Source organism: Xenopus laevis, chromosome 4L (genome assembly GCF_017654675.1).
Source record: "Xenopus laevis strain J_2021 chromosome 4L, Xenopus_laevis_v10.1, whole genome shotgun sequence".
In the NCBI taxonomy this organism is placed as follows: Eukaryota; Metazoa; Chordata; class Amphibia; order Anura; family Pipidae; genus Xenopus; species Xenopus laevis.
This window is the reverse complement of record NC_054377.1, coordinates 91330044-91345747: the sequence shown is the minus strand read 5'-3', so window position 1 is coordinate 91345747 and position 15704 is coordinate 91330044. Positions and strand designations below refer to the sequence as shown.

The following is a 15704-nucleotide window of genomic DNA, read 5'->3' as shown; positions in this document are numbered from 1 at the left end:
CCACCATACTAAGTGATTCAATAGTTCCAGAGTCCTTTGCAGTCCTGACTGGCCTGGTTGTCTGGAATGATGAGTCTGCCTGCTGAAGAAAGGAGAGACATAGGTCAGATGGAATGTAAGTCGTGTTAGTGGGAGTATCTGGGAGATTGTCATCGCAAGCAAACATTCTAGATCAGAGATCCCCAACCTTTTGAACCCATGAGCAACATTCAGAAGTAAAAGGAGTTGGGGAGCAACACAAGCATGGAAAATGTTCCTGGGGTGCCATATAAGTCCTGTGATTAGAGTAGTTCATGTAGATAAACGAGGCCTAGCACTCGCCAAGATTAACTGCTGTGTTAGCTTTATTGTGCCATACCAAATGGAAACATTTGGTATGACACAATAAAGCTAACACAGTAGTGAGTGTTCGGCCCCCTTTATCTACACATTGTGAGCAGGATCAGATGGGTCTTGAACAGGGCAAAGTCCATTTATTGTTCACATATACAGACTCTGTGAGCAAAGCAGCATAAAACTAAACTAAATCCTTGCCACACTTGGGCTCTAACTAATACACAGGGTGGTTTCCCTCTCTACTACCGGTCCCCTACTGGGATTCCCGGCCAAACACACAAGTACAACTCCACAGAGTCATAGTATCTTTACAGTGTCCTTTTCCTGTGGGAAAAACAAATAGCTGCTTCCAATGACTACACTCAGGGGCAAATTCACTAAGATTCGTAGTTGCGCCAGGCGTAACTTCGCCGCACTTCGCCACACTTCGCCAGGTGTAGTTTCGCCAGAGATTCGCAAATTCACTAAAATCCGAAGTTGCGCTCAGGGGTATCGTAAGGTTGCGAAGTTGCACTAGCGTTGATTCGCTAAGCGAAGCGAAGTTACGCTAGCGATGGTTAATTTGCATACGGCGCCAAATTCAAATTTCAATGGAGGAATACGTATCAGCACTACAAATGCCTAGAAAACCTTCAAAACATCAAATAAAAATTTTATTTTGCCCTACACATATGCCCACTGTATAGGTAAGTTGCCATGAGTCAGGAAATGTAGGGGGGAAGGAGGGGAGCCCCAAAAAAATTTGCGATCTTTTTCAGCCTATCGCCCATAATGTAGAAAACACGCCAGCGTTTTTTGGGACTTAGAAAAAATTTTGACTTTTTTTGAAGCAATCCTTATCTACTCTATTGCGCTTCGCCTGGTCTGAGGTGGCGAAGGAAGTCTAGCGTAAAAGGTAGCGTTCAGTACACTGCGCGTTAGTGAATTTGCGTAGTTACGTCCGTAGCCATAATTCGCCACGCGTAAGGGTGCGAAGTAACACTAGCGAATCTATGCCATCGTTCGTTAGTGAATTTGCGCAGTAATGAAAATGCCAAACGCTAGCAAAGTAACGCTAGCGTTCGGCGTTTCCGCGCTTAGTGAATTTGCCCCTCAGATCCCAGGTCTCAGTCTGTAGCTCAATCAAACACTGACCTCCCCTCGCTAGCAGACCTAGCCTGCTAATTATTCCCCAGGTGAGACATTCTATGGGAATTAACCCACTCAGAACTTCTGTACATATGGGAGTAAGACGTGAACCTAGGGGAAATATATCTCCCTTCATACTGTGCTCCAGTTACCGGTTCACAACCAACATTTACACATAATTCATATCAGAAGCAAAAGTTCTAGATAAAGCATCTTTATTTTTTGAGGCCTAGGCAATATGTATTATTGAAATTAAATCCAGAAAAGAAGAGGGCCCATCAAGCTTCTCTAGAATTCAGTCATTTGAAGGGCTTCGGTGCATTCCAGGTTTTTTATGGTATATAAAGCATAATAGAAATTGCCAATATCATATGCTCAGACACAGGCCCGGATTTGTGGCGAGGCCACAAAGGCCAGGGCCTAGTGCATGAAAAATGTTAGGGGCGGCATGCCACCCAGCGGCATCCTAAAGTGTATGGGGAGGGGCAATGGTGTGTGCTGATTTGAGCGCTAAGACCCAGAGGCCTCAGGGCGCCTGGGAGAAAAATCCAGTGTTGCTCAGACAGTGAGATTTTCTTGGAGGAAAATGCACAATTGTGTCATTCCCTTCGTCTCTGAGACCAGGCAGCCCCCACACCAATATTATACTCAATAAAATTATGGGAGCAGAGGCAACAATCTTCTTTACTCAAAGGCTTCCAAGGCCTGTGGTGAACAAACATTTGGTTACCATTAAAAAAACATTTTTGCTGCTTCAAATAAAAAGTTCCACAAGTCTAAAGGGGTGACCTTTGGTTCTCTGTGAAGAAAAAGATTCTTCACTAACTGTCTATAGGACTCTATTAATGACTTTAGGAATGGCTTGGATGACTTTAACACGCATACTATCCAAGGTGACTTCTTATATCTTCATATTTTGGTAGGTCAGGTTGTTAGGCCTAAATAGCCCTACATGATAGGATTGTAACTTAGCACTACTTAGCTATACTTCATATTCCTATTTAATTAGGTTTTTCATGTGAATTCTTTGCTGAATTCTGAGTTTTGAATTCTAAATTCCAAGTTCTATATTCAAAACTCAGATTTGTAGATTCTAAATTCCATGTTCTTAATTCTTAAAAGTTTCCTGTCTAAAATTTGAAAGTCAAAATGTATTGCAGGTCTGGCACTATCACTCACTCCATTATTAACTCTGGAGAAATTTGCCTGTAGGCAGAAACCCATAGCAACCGATCAGCAATTACCCTTTTCTGCCAACAATTTGATTAGCTGCCATGGGTTACTGGCAATGGGCAAAGTGTTAATAAATGACCCCCAGTGGGTCTCCTACCACTTGATTTTCAGGACTTGTCTGCTAAGTTTCAATTTATTTTAGCATTTAGCAAAAAAACTGGAATTGGTTTATGGGCCAGTTTTCCTGGACAATGTTTGGACCATGCCCAAGCCATTCCAACTGGCTTTTTACATATACCCACAATAGGCTTTTTCAGTGGTTGCGAAAAAATGTCATCAGCCATATTTAACATTACATCTGCAGTTTTTTTAGCTGAAGTGTCTCATGACTTTATTACATAGTTTCCACTTAATCTGCTTTTGACTTGGTTCTACTTCAGGTTTAGGAATGAAGCCACAAGTTGGTTTATGTGAGTTCGTTTTAGCGTTAGTGTTCACAGTTTGACTTTTTTTTTCAACCCTGATTATGTTAGTGCACCTCAATTGAAACAGTACAGTTTAATGAAAGAAGTTAAAAAAAACCCAATTTTTCTGGTCCCCAAAGGCATTTTTTCTCATAATAAATTTGTAGTGCAGTGACTGAGCTAATACACACTAAAACAAGCAGTTAAATATTTAGCGCCGCCAACTGTCATCATTACCTTTACAAACTTCTGAAACTGAAAGTGCAATACTCAGAAGTAACCAAAGGGGTCAGCATTTGTTCACAACCTATTCATTATGCTTTTTCCTAGGCTACATACTACTTCAATGTATTTAATAAATATGATTGTCTTGTTTTATAACCACCATAATCTGAAGTTAGCACATATTTTCCAGTAAATGGATAAGGGGCCTCTGAGGCAAGAAGGACAATACTCATAGATATATAAAACACTATTTTGTTCTATCGAGCACTACTTTCCGTGGTGCTCGCTAGAAAAACCCCAGGCCAGTGCAGTTTTCTGCCGATAGGAGTCAATACAATCACTTGGGGTACCTAACATTTGGCACCCCCAAGTGCAAAGAGACTTTCCTTCTCCTTTAATGATGTTGATGCAATTGGTGGTGGAAACAATAAAACTGGGATTGTGCTGCATTGTGGGTAAAAAAAACATGCCATATTGTGCTGATTTTTGCTGTGACTGTTGTGGTCTGAATTATTTTTCTCTTGCAAAGACAGCTACTGTATTATTTTTGTGAGAGAGTGGAAGGAGACTATTTATTATAATTTCCAATCACAGCAAAACACGTTACTAAACATTACACACATTCTCAAAAAAAATATAAAATATATAATTATTATTATTATCAATAATAACAGTTTACCTTAAGAAAATGCATTTTAATACATTAAACAAATAATGATTTTTCATTATTTCTTTAAAATGTTCACCATATTTATAAAAGTGTACATTTTAAAAATGAATTTTCTGGTGGTAGCTTAGTTAGCCAGATCACTCGCAACTTGAAATTTGTTACATTTTAGTTGATACATTTCTCAGCCTCAGACAGGGGTTTACTGTAATGGGAGGAAATTTTTATTTAAAAAAAAGTACAAAAAAAAAAGGGAGCCAACTGAACGTAATTAATTCCGGTATGCTATTACAAAAGGTAAATTACCCTCTTAAATACTGGGAAAGGATATTTGGGGCACTGGCTAGTGTTCAAAATATGGTATTTTTAGTTCTCCTCATTGTATTCATCTTTATTATCAGAATATAAGGCTGCTTACTCTCTCTATTACTTTAGCTTGCTACTATACAGATTCCTGCGTGTGTATGTAATCATATGAGCAAGAATTTTGTTGAGTAGGTTCATTTTTCCCTGATTCTGTATTATTTCCTGCGTATGAATGTGCCAGTTCTTTGCCTGAGTCATGAAACAAATACAGTACCACTATTAAAGAAATCAGGCTCAACCATACGTGAATGGCACTACCAATTCAGTGATTCATTACTTTAACTTTCTACTGTGACAGCTTGTAATCCTTGATTTTTTGGAATGAGTTTTGTGGTTTCTTCAGGCAGTGGCACAAGTTTAGAGATTTGCCTCAGGTGGCAGTGCCCTATAGAGCAGCAAAAAGAGGCTCCTGTAACTGTAAGGGAAGACATCTGGCTGTTAAAGTGCCATTTTGGCTTTTCAAAATTGAATTCTCTGCGCATCCTTGCCCCTTAATTAGGGCAAAAAAGTTAGGTACTGGGGGCTGCATAGGCTAGCCTGTCTCAGATTGGCAGCAAGGGCAGAATTGCCAAAACCCTGATTGCCCTCCATTGCCCTCTAGCAATTGGCTAAAAGTGCAGAATCAGTCAGAATCACCTACTAAGTACATTTAGAAGATTATCATATAGGACGGAAGCTTGTAAATAGGCAGGCTATTAAATATACAATGGACCAAATGACTAACATAGCCCTGTATTCATATGATTTTATGCAGGCCGTGTTAGCCTTCTGTGCTCATTACTTCTGGCCCGCCAAACCTTTCCCATTCATTCAATTTTCCTACAGACAAAATTATCAACTATGCCACACATATTTTACCCCATTTGGAAAACAATACAAATGATGGAAGAGATTTTTTTGTGTATGTGACCTGGGCTTGATTGATGAGTTGAATTTTCAGGGTTTGTCATTCCCTCCCAAGGGGTATGCATGGATCCAAAGAAAGTTTCAGTTATCCTGGAATGGCCCAAAAATGGTAAGGCTGTACAGAGGTTTGTAGGCATTATAAACTTTTACAGAAAACTTTTTGAAATTATTGTTATAATGGACTTTTACCTTTTATAAAGGATAATATTACAATAATATTCAAAATATACATTGATTATACACATGGGTTGAGCAACACTTCACAAAAGTGAAAGCCATCTCTGAATCAATGGTTTCCACAAATAAAGAGCAAACCCTTCTTCTTCTTTTTTTTTTAACTCAAACACTAAAACAGGGGTATGTGTGTGTGTGTGTGTGTGGGGGGGGATTTAGGCCGTGTGGGCTTGCATTAGCATCTGTTCCCAGATATGTAGGTGGTTTTGCTAAACAGATTCCTGGGGTGTGTTTGTATCAGTCATATCTGCCCATGCTCCCCAACTTTCTCAAATTTATCTGGGCAGCCTCTACTAATATATGTTAGCTTGTAGAAGGGAAGTGCTTGGTTTATTATAGATTTCCATCTCTTTAGGGTGGGTGAGATAGGCAACTTCCAAGTTAGGATAATTGTTTTCCTGGCATAATAGTAAAGGAGTCTCAGGAGGGTGCGCTGGTATTTGTCCTGGACTATATTCTCCACAAAGCCCAATATCGGGCTTCTGGGGATCACACGTTTGGCATGTCTAATGCCTCCACTACAAATGCCACAACCTTTCTCCAAGATTTATCGACCAGAGGGCAGGTCCAGAACATATGTAGGAATGTACCTGCACTTGTTCCGCATTAAAAACATAAAGTGCAGTCTGGCTGGTGTAAGATAAGTTCCATGGATTGTACGGTACTGTATCATAATATCATTACTACTAATCACCGAAGATAGGTATGAGTGAGTAAAGCTGGCCATAGATGCAAAGATCCGATCGTTTGAATCCTCGAACGATCAGACTTCCCCATCTCCTGAAAGTTATGTCCGAAAAAGCTGGTGACAGTCTTCCACTGAAAATCGTACGATCGGCAATATATGCAGAGAAATTGTCGTCAGCCGACAGAAATCTTTTAACCTGCCCGATCAACCAAATGACCGATCTCCACCGGACATAAAATGTCGGGACTCTCCACACACGGTCTCAAAATCGCACGAATCCTCGATTCGTACGATAGGATCTTTCCGTCTATGGCCAGCTTAAGATTGTCCCAGTCATCAGAGTCTAGTTGTGGGAGATCCGAGATCCATCTGGTGTAGCATTGTGCAAAGGGATTAAGGGTTGAGTAAATATGAGATACTAGTTGTGTAAGGTTGGGCAACTTTAATAGCTCCTCTAGCCTAGGCAGAGTTACCCTGGGGGTCAGGAAATTGGCTATTAGCTGTATGTCTGATCTGTAGATATGTACAAACAAACTTTAGTGGGCTGTCGCCTGGTTTACATGGAGGGCAAAGGGCCATTTGGGGGGTTATTTATCAAAGTCCAATTTTATCTCAACATTTTCTGCTGAAACCTCCGATCAAATTTGCTCAGGTTTTTAACGCGTATTTATTATTACATTTTCCCAAAAATCTGATTTTTACAATCTCTCTGGATTGTTCAACCGAAAACTCAGACTTGTTCGGATTTTTTACCCAAAAACTCTTTTGATTTCTTGTGTTTTTCGGGATATTGCACGAAACCCAGCGCACATCAAAAAATCATTGGGACTTCTCCCATTGACTTATATGCAACCTTGACAGGTCTGAGATGCCAGATTTTCTGATTCGGACTTAAAAAAATCACTTTATTTTTGCATTTGGAGTTTAGTAAATAACCCCCTTGGTGTAGCAACAGAAGAAGAAACCAAGGAATGAGGAACAGGTGATGTATCTGAAGAAACAAATTTAAGGATAGCCACCTAGACAGAACACGATATGCACACACACCAAAACATTAGTTAGAATAGTTAGAACATACCTCGTATAAGCCTTGTATGTTGTATGCTTCCTTCATTATGTGATTTGATATACATTGTGATAACTTGTTGTAATTGTAGTAGTTCATTATAGGAAGAATAAACTTTTATGTTAATAAGTTACCGAGTCCTTTATACTGTATGTTGACACAAGTATAGAAATATATGCTGGTCCAGAGTTAAGGGAAAGCCTGACAGGTTATAGTTGCAAACCCGGTATTTAGGTGGGCTTTTTACAATTATAGCTCCTATCACAGACCTTACCAGCTCCTCCAAAATTAGCTTTTTCTGGAATTCCCAAGCCCAGTCAGATTAAAAGAACTCTTTACTTCTGCACAGATTCTCAAGCATTCTGATATTGCTCTACCTTTTGTCCTAGAAGTCGATGCCTCGGTAGTCGCAATTGGATCTATCCTTTCGCAAAGATCTGCTGCTCAAGGTCTCCTCCATCCTGTAGTTTTTTTGTTTTTTTTTTATAAAAAATGTTTTTGAAAGAAACTGATGTTTCTGATGAAAAGTTTCTTGCCATTAAAGCAGGAATGAGGAATGGAGACATTTATTACTTAATTATTTATTAGGTGCCTTGAATATATATGCATAGCCAAGCCCCATAAACTTTGACACACCAGGCAGGCTTTGTTCTTATCCCTTTTTAATTTTCAAATCACTTACAGACCAGGTGGTCTGATGCCCTTTTTCATATGTAGCCTGCTGATGATGTTTTGGGTGAGCAGGCCAATACAATAAAAATTGGCGTTTCCCACTGATTTTCACCCTAAGACTAATGGTCAGACTGAAAGGACTCAGACTTTAGAACAAAATATTTTTAATAATTGTTTTTCTGTTTTTCTTCAAGATGACTGTTGTAAACTTCTTCCACTTGCTGAATTCTCTTATAACAGCTCAGTGCATGCCTCAACCAAACAAACTCCTTTCTTTGCCAACTTTGGGTTTCATCCTCAAGTTTTGCCCAGTCTTCCAAAGGAAATAACTCTGCCTGCGGTGCAAGATTGTCTTGTTGTTTATCTTAGAGAATCTTCAAAAGATTCCACAAGCTATGACTCTGGCCCAAGAAAATGATAAATCCTTTGCCGATAGGAGAAGAAGAACCTAGACTTTCGGGCTGGGGATGATGTGTGGTTGTCCACTCAGCAAATTAAGTTGTCACATCCTTCCAAAAAGTAGGGACAAAATTTTCTTGGTCCGCTTCCCATCATTAAACAGGTCAAGGATAATGCTTTCAAGTTAAAATTATCTACCTCCTTTAAGATCCTGTATTCCACGTTGCCTTATTTAAACCTGTCTTCAAAAAATGCCACATGCGCGTGTATGTTCTGCCTCATGAACACAGCACGTAAATAGACACTGAGGCCCTCAACCAAGTGAAAAGGGGTCATCTTCTGATTGACACTGAGCATTCTGACTGCAATTTGATTCCTGGTTTTGATTATTGGCCTGTTCCTGACTCCTTCCTTTGGTTTCTCCCTTTCCTGCTGCTGATTCTTATCCTGACTTATACCTGGCTCTCTGTACGACTTCATCTCATCCCTTTCTGATTCTCCTTTTGACTACCAGTTAAGTACCTACGAGTTTGTTATTTCGACACCTCTGTTTCTCTTTACCTGAGCTCATTCCTGTTCCAACCCAGTTATTGAGTTCCCAGTGAGAGGTATAGGGGAGGCTATTACTTGATGGGCCCGCTACTGAAGTCTGATACAAGCACTGAGCAGTAACACCTATGAAATCCTTAACCCTCAATACAAATTGCATAAGGGGGAGAAAGGATTTAGATAATTATTTTCCCTGCTGGAACAAATGGTCCCAGAGTAGGAAATACATTGTTAAATCAAAAATGATTGTTAATGTTACTGCTCAGTAATATTGACTGACCATTAATATATTGCCCCCAGAATGTTCAACATTCAAATGAAAGTGTCAGTGAAGGTATGGTGTAGCTGTATAGATCTAATTACAGGAATATTTTATTCAATAACATTTTCGTAAACCATATGAGCACAGGACGTTCTGCACAGAAAGTCTTATTTACAGTATCTTTTTATGAATTTCTAGCAAAAGTGATGTAGAACAAGGCATTGCAGGCTTTTAGGGACGATGATCTGCTGCCCTGCTGTTGCTCCTCTTGTGCTGTGCTGCCTGCACACCGAATCATTACATTGCTGTCTTTGTATGACTGATTCATGCTTGTTGTGGCTCTGTTGCTCAGAATTGTAAGCCAGCAGGAAGTCTTTATTTATTATGCCATCCTTCAATGGTGGGCTTGGTTATGAATGGTGTTGAATATATATATATATATATATATATATATATATATATAAATATACTGTATATATCATGATTTTTATGGTGTAGTTTTTATTTCTAAATTACTTACACTGCAAATAATTCACTCTACAATGTAAAATTTAATTTCTAACCACACAAGTTTTTTTAGTTGTAATATTGATGTGTAGACAGCCATCTCATTTTGCCTGGTTATGTGCTTTCAGAAAGAGCTAGTGCTATCACTCCAACTTGCAGTAAAGAGTGACTGAAGTTTTTCAAAGCACAAGTCACATGACTGAGGGCACCTGGGAAACTGACAATATGTCTAGCCCCATGTCAGATATTATCTGATGCGTTTTGAAAAAAAGCATGTTTTCCCATGACAGTATCCCAAGTTTTGGGAGTTTTACTTTGAAAGTAGCTAGTAAGTTGCAGGTAAAACTTAGTCCCTGTGTAAAATGTATAATGAAGCAATAGAATTCTTAATGAATCAGATGAAAATTAAGCGTAGGACTGGCCAGATATGGGATGACTTTGACATAGTTGGCCAGCTTAAATATATTGCAATATATGGACAAACAATCCCTGTTTTGTTTAAAGGGTAAGGCATTTTTCAGTAGCAGTATGCACAAAATGTCTTAAATATATTGATAATGGGTTGAGTGCAGAGGACTCTTGTATTTGTCTATATGTATTTTGTGGTCACAGCCTCATTGCACCCCCGCCTAATGTTTTGAAAAATTAGTGGTGAGCCACAACTTTTCCTTGTTTGTTATAGTTTCCCTTTAATTTATAAAGCTTTTAAAAGTTTGGGCAATGTTGGAGGTACAGTGAAATTGATATTGTTGCTAATGATATATAAATAGGACCTTATATTCTAATTGTCTCACGGCTCAGGACTGGAAGATCACAGTCACAATAAATGTCTTGCTGAGGAGGTCTACACTCACTAAATAGTGGTCAAAATGTAAGTCCTTAAGGGGCATATTTATCAAGGGTCGATCTTCGAATTGAAAAAACATCGAAATTAGAATTCAAAAAGACCAAGCGAAATTACATCGGTTAAAAAAAATGTTTTTTTTGTACGAATAGGTCAGTTTTTTCAATTGAATAGGTCCGTATTCGGTCGAATCATTCAAATCGAAGGAATAGCGCACTTGATCGAATTCGATTTGAAGTTTTTTTTACAAAAAGACTGACTCCAAATAGGTTCTAGGAGGTCCCCCATAGGCTAAAACAGCAATTCGGCAGGTTTTAGATGGCAAATAATCAAAGTCGAATTTTTAAAGAGACAGTACGTGATAAATTTAGATATTCGAATTTTCAAATTTTTTGCAAATTCTAATCGAATTTGGACTATTCCCTAGTTGAAGTACACAAAAATAGCTCAAAATTCTAATTTTTTCAATTCGAAAATTCATCTCAACCTTTGATAAATCTGCCCCTTCAGCTTGCCTCAGACGCAAAGATCCGATCGTACTAATCGAGGATTTGTGCGATTTTTGGACCATGTGGGGAGAGTCCCGACAGGCTAGAAAATTTCTGTCGGCTGCCGATAATATCTCTGCATGTATTGCCGATCGTACGATTTTCAGAGGGAGACTGTCACTAGCTTTTGTCGGACTTTATGATTACTGTCAGGGGCTGAACATCGGCTGATCCGTTCTTTTCTACTTTATATGATCTGAATGGTTAATGGCAGGTCAGGAGATGGGGAAGTCCGATCATTCGAGGGTTCGAACAATCGGATCTTTGCATCTATGGCCAGCTTAAGTGTCCACATTGTTTAGAGGTTTCTTATGTGATAATTTAACTATAAACAAATGTACCTCATACCAAAATGACCTACGGCATATTTTTGTTCCTTGTGGCTTTTGCTATGTGCATTCTGTTCTTGCACTTGGACTTTATACTTCATGATCCAAAGATCAAACCACAATATAACATTCTTTTAAAGGGTAATTCAAAATCAGTGTAGCAGTTAAAAGACTTAGGATTCAGTTGAGATTTTCTTTCGCATTGGTAGTTTTGTTCTTCATTGGTGGTCTACATACTATATCTTTGATAAAAAAAAGAATATTTTCCAAAAGGTTTGAGTTGTTTTCTGGGATATGCATTATCTTAAATGTAGAACAAGACTTAGAGACATTCTGAATAGCCTGTGTGCAATTGACCTTAAACTTAACCATACAGATAAAAACAATACATGTATGGGACCTGTTATCCAGAATGCTAAGAAACTTGAGTTTTCTGGACAATGGGTTTTTCTTTAAGTTGGATCTCCATATCTTACGTCTGCTAAAAAAATCAATGAAACATGAAATAGCTTACAGAGAAAAAATAAGTCATTTTTAAAAATTGGAATTATTAGAGTCTATGGGAAATGGCCTTTCCTTAATTTAGTACTTTCTGGATAACTGGTTTCTGGATAACAGTACCATATTGCAATGGTTTCCCCAGAGAGATTATGTGACCGATGGCCATACACAGGCAGAAATTGCCTACTTAATTTTAAATTGAATGGGTGGAACATTGATAGGGTCTGACAAAATCTTCCCAACAGCTGACCAGGCATTGAACAATGAATAGGACAATCAGATAATCATCTCCAAATGATGGTTCAATGCACATGCCTTATGCAAAAGTAAATAAAGGGACAGATCGCAAAAGGTTAATATATGTTAGAACTTGTATACAACATGACAACAATACATCATTCGTAGCCAATAAGTTCACAGAAGTGTGTTTAACACTTAATAGCCGGCATGGGAAGGTTGCTGTAAAGAAAGGTTAATTTTGTATACTTACCTGAGGTAAAAAATGTAGTCCGCGTAATCCCTGGCTTGATTGAAGGTCTCGTGCGGCAGCTGGGGAGCAAAGAAAGCTGATTGGTGGATGGCAGTCACGTGACCTAGACGAAGGGGTATAAAAGCCGGTTCGCAACTAGCTTACCTGTCTGTCGGCGAAGATCGGTGAAGGAGGAACATCATTGACATGCTGTCCAGATTTGCCACTCCAGCCGCATCGGAACCACCGCTACTCGCCGCCGAGGACGTCTTGTGATGGCTTCAGGAGAAGGCGGGTCTGGAAGAAATCAACCACGTCATCGCTAGTTGCCGTCAAGCACTTCAAGGGGATTCGGATGAGAACTCCGCCTGCCAATCGGAAGATACTTTCGAGTCCAGGAGCCAGCCAACCGGATCGACGCCTACAAAGAGAGGAAAAAGAAAGGCTCCGGTTAAAAAAGTCACATTCAGGAACCATCCAGCGCAGAAGAAGAAGCTTCCGGCTGTTACTGGACGCAAGAATCTTCACACCCAGGCAGCATCAAGCAAGCCAGCCAGCACTTCAGACAAGGATCTTCAGGGAAAACACCTCATTGCTTCAAGCAGTCGGCCAAGGCCAATGTTAGTTCAACTATTGCTCTCGCACATCCTTAGTAAATTAAAGTAACGATACCTGGTGCACGAAGGTAGAGGATCGGCCGCCTCACAAACAGTCCAGCAGAAAGAATCCCAAGGCACACAGGATAATTGCAAGCAAGCTGCCTTGTGTGTTTATTGCGAAGTGCAACGTTTCGGGGTCACGCCTGAGAAAGGGGCGTGACCGCAAAACGTTGCACTTCGCAATAAACACGCAAGGCAGCTTGCTTGCAATTATCCTGTGTGCCTTGGGGTTCTTTCTATTGCACACAATGTTACCCTACTTAAGGGCTAGTCCACACAAGGAGATTTGGGGAGATTTTGTCGCCTGGCGACTAATCGCCACGTCTTTTGCGCGACTATCTCCCCGAACTGCCTTGGCTTTTTCCCCATAGGCTACAATGCAAAGTCGCCTGCGCTAATGCACACGCGGCGATGCATTTTCAAAGTTGCCTCACTGAGGCAATAGATTTTCAAATCCATATTGCTTCCTTCCTGAGTAATGCTCCCACGCGGTCCCCCCCCACACGTCTTAGACTAGGTACATGATCCACCACTTGGTATTTAAGCTGGTGTATTCCATGGCCGGCTTCCAAAAAGTGTGATGCAACTGCTTGTTCCTCTTTGCCAGTTCTAATTGCTCTAATTTATGCTCTCTCATCCGTTCTCTAACAGAACATGACATTTGCCCCACGTATAGCAGCCAAGTGGGGAAAACCTGACATTGTGATCATTCATTTGGGAGGTAACGATGTAGGAAAGACAAAAATATGGGATCCTACCAGATAAGTGAAAAAAGATTTAGCAGTTATGCATTTCAATTTACCTCAAGCTATTATCGTTTGGTCAGAAATGGTGCCTAGGTTGCCATGGCATCAACAGCCTAATTTGAAGGCTTTGGAACGCTGCAAAAAGAAGTTAGACTTTGGAATATTCAAGTTTATGAAATCTTTGCTTACATACAGACATGAAGAGTTGGAATTAGGTGGAGATGGCCTACGCAGAAGAGATGGTATTCATCTGTCAGATATTGGCAACAATATCTTTAATGTTGGTTTACAAAAAGCCATTGAAAAAGCAATGTTTAAATGAGGATGTGCCAATTACACATTTCCTGAGTAAAGTGAATTGGCGTGGAGGAAAATTTAATTTTGTTGTGTAATTAGTTTCCTGGCCGGAAGAATCAAAAGGCGGAACTATTTGGGATAGGCTACCCAATGAAGGAACTGGGCTGTCTAAGTTAAAGTATATTGATATTACATGGTATGTTATAAAGTCTATCAATAAATTCTGCTACGGCCATTCTCCAACTAAAGTAAGTTGTCATGTATATTATTTAATATGTGTTATTTTCTGTAATATAGCATACCGTTTCCATGCTGAAAACCTGTTGCAGGAGTGTCTCTTTTGAGTTCAAAACTTTGTTTTGCCACTCACTGAGTTGTTTTAAAGTGCCCATTTGGAAAAATTAATGCTTGACTTTTGTTTTTGATGTTTTTTTAAAACATCACAAAATAGGCTTTGCGATTACGAAATTTTATTACATACAGTGCGCATGTTCACAAAAGCCATTTGGTCACAAACTTCGCAAGGTTGAGATCTGAAATTGGTCAATAAGGACATAAACGTGGTCACTTTCACTAATGAAATATATTACATTCCCCCATAAGTGTTTACTGTAAGATGAGCTGAATGTGCATGTGTTTAGGATGCCCTATTTAGTAACTTGTACAGTTGAAATGGATGCGCAAAGACAATAGGGGGGTTATTTAACAAGGTCCGAATTTATCGGAGTATTTCCAATTTAGAAATCCGAGCAACTCCGATTGCCAGAATGGACCTTATTTATGATGAAAAAAGCCGAAAAAATAGGGGCAAACTTCGGAGCTTTCAAAAAAAACTTTAAATTGTTTGTGGTTTCTGCGCAAAAAACTCCGAAAGCGGAAAAAATCGTAGTTTTCTGAGTTTTTTTCACAGAAACCACAAACTCATCGGAGATTGGTACGGACATCAGCGCAAACACTGGGACCTTCCCCATTGACTTATACAGGACCTCGAGAGCTTTTAGATGCTGGGGTTTTGGATTCAGAGTTTTTAGACCATCCATTTTTTTTCCTCCGAAAACCACAAATTATTTGAGGTTCAGATATTCAGACCTTGATAAATAACCCCCTAGGTGTGTGGCCCAAATTATATGTTTGCAGTGTTTACATTGAACCAGATATGTTTAGGAATTAAATGCTAATATTATTGCAGAGCTGGAGAATGCTCATTAGCGTTCAACTAAAGTCCCTAAAACAGAAAACAACACGCAGAAAGAGTCAATACACAGCACTTATAGGAAATCATTTTAAACCAGTGTGGTATCCTGGGGGATGTATATGTCACCCACTGCAATATGATTTATGGGGTAATACACACGCACAGGCTTTTACTGCAGTTTCCAAAAACCACAGGAAATGATGTTTCCTTATAGTCACACATTGCTATGAGGGCAATAGTTTGGCTGCACTTTAGTGCTACTCAAAAAATAATCAGTTTCACCCATGATAGATGCTGGAGATGCGGCATAGACAAAGGATCTGTATTACATATATTCTGATCATGTCCACTTATAAAACCATACTGGAACACTATCAGACAAGCGATGAATCATGTGTTAAATGATGATACACCTGATGAGCCAGCATATGTTCTGTTGTACCATATGGATAAGCCATGCACCACCTTCATATC

General features: G+C 39.5%; 1 long non-coding RNA gene across 1 annotated transcript; it reads right to left on the bottom strand.

Annotated features, from left to right (window-relative positions):
* On the bottom strand, positions 1 to 12834 carry LOC121403055. Its single transcript, XR_005967013.1, has 3 exons — positions 12499 to 12834; positions 12355 to 12413; positions 1 to 82 (listed from the first exon to the last, which is right to left on the bottom strand). It is a non-coding gene; the product is annotated as an uncharacterized LOC121403055 (long non-coding RNA).
* Between the last annotated feature and the right edge of the window lie 2870 nt (positions 12835 to 15704).